The sequence below is a fragment of the Branchiostoma belcheri genome, unplaced genomic scaffold, assembly GCF_001625305.1.
Source record: "Branchiostoma belcheri isolate BF01 breed outbred unplaced genomic scaffold, Haploidv18h27 scaffold202, whole genome shotgun sequence".
NCBI lineage: Eukaryota > Metazoa > Chordata > Leptocardii > Amphioxiformes > Branchiostomatidae > Branchiostoma > Branchiostoma belcheri.
This window is the reverse complement of record NW_017803514.1, coordinates 230,585-232,230: the sequence shown is the minus strand read 5'-3', so window position 1 is coordinate 232,230 and position 1,646 is coordinate 230,585. Positions and strand designations below refer to the sequence as shown.

Genomic DNA, 1,646 nt, shown 5'->3' with positions numbered 1-1,646 from the left:
AAGACAGACGCTATGTACAGTATTAACAGGTTTATTTTACCGGGGAAAAGCCCCTAGCTCTTTCCTAAAAGCACAATGAACAGTGGACCGCAGAGAGCCAAATACAGAGAGATAACATGCCGAGGGAGTTGGTCCGCTAGAGAGTACAGTTTTAATGAGTTTGCGGCAAACTGTACTCTCTAGCGGACTAACTCCCCTGGCATGTTATCTCTCTATTTGACCAATTTCTACTCTTCCCAGCCGCCTCCCGAAGCCTGGACGAGGCTAAGAAGCCTGGTAGAGGCTACTGACACAGGATATGTCCACAGTGGGTGTCTGGCCAGCGGTGAAGCCGGCAGGAAGAACACTTGACCAGTGAGGAGTAACTAGTGGGGCATTCAATCCACCCGCAATAGGCGGGGAACGGGGAGGGTGGCGGCCAACTGGTAGGGAGGGTGGGTTCTGGAGGTAGGGTAACAGCTAAAGTGTTACTTAAAACTTAAAAACGCAGATAGGTAGTGAAACCACGTACACCAGATATCGGAAGAAAATATAGCAGTTGAAATAAGCGTGAAAGTTGTGAATCAGTGTCACTAAAGCGATATGATGCTTAACAAAGAATAAACAAGTGACTTTTATGTGCAAAATCGTACCTTATAGTGTCCAGGAGGTGGTAAGTGAGGTGACGGGGTTGTGTCTCAGGTGTCTCTGAGCCAAGGAGCGCTGCTTTCCCAAGGAAATGTCCTAAGGTGAAGATATCCCAAGAAGAAATTCCCAGAAGCGCCGTTGTCTTGTACCAAGGAGTCCTTATTCCTCAAAGTCTGAAAGCAGGGAGACAACACTTAGGAAAATTCTCCAGTAACAGTCTTACATGTAGCCAGACGCCTTGTCTCAAGACGTAAGAACAAGCAAGAAGTTGAAAAGTCTCGTAAGAGTCCCTTTAGGAGACGCCTAGACATTTGACAAGTTGAAGAAGTTTCAGTTTAAGGGGTGCGATGTCCGCCCTACTGTCCCTGTTCTCAACACTGACACCAGACCCACTGTAGTCATGTACTTCTGTACTAGATGTCCCTGGTCCTAGTACTAGTAACACTGACACCAAACTCCGCTGTAGTCCTGTACCGTGCGGTAGGGACGGGTACTGCCGTACTTCTACCCCAGGTCCTGGCACTAGTAGCAGTGACACCAGACAGTACTATAGTCATGTACCGTGCGTTAGAAACCGGTAAAGCCGTAGTACTCACTACTGTTCCTGTCCCTGTTCCTACCACTGACACCAGAGACTGTACTGCGTTAGAAACGGGCACTGCTGCACTAGTACTACTGTACCTGGTACTAGCAGTAGTAATCACTGCTACCAGACCCATAGTCATGTACTGTACATTAGGAACCGGTAAAGCCAGGTTTAAATCCGAACCGACTCCGACTCATCCCCTGCATACTAATCCGGTACAGTCGGGCGGACCGGGATTAACTAATCTCCAACCGGATATCGTACATGTGGTGACTACAAGGCATATAAGAGATCGGTTTGAAAAGAAGAACGTATTGAATTGGTATAGGGCAGTATACTACAATACACCTCCGTTTTCGTTTCTTTTTGTGATGTTTTAAATGTAATAACAGACATTTAGCATAACATAACGCAGAACGCGCTAATCTCTGTA

At 47.0% G+C, this 1,646-nt stretch overlaps 1 protein-coding gene across 1 annotated transcript in view; it reads right to left on the bottom strand.

Annotated features, from left to right (window-relative positions):
• The window catches only part of LOC109469438 (PR domain zinc finger protein 13-like), a 13,928-nt gene extending 13,226 nt beyond the window's left edge, over positions 1–702 (bottom strand). The window contains exon 1 of the mRNA XM_019767954.1: positions 633–702. The gene's annotated coding sequence lies outside the window, so the exon portion shown is untranslated. The remainder of the gene's footprint in view (positions 1–632) is intronic.
• Positions 703–1,646: the final 944 nt, after the last annotated feature.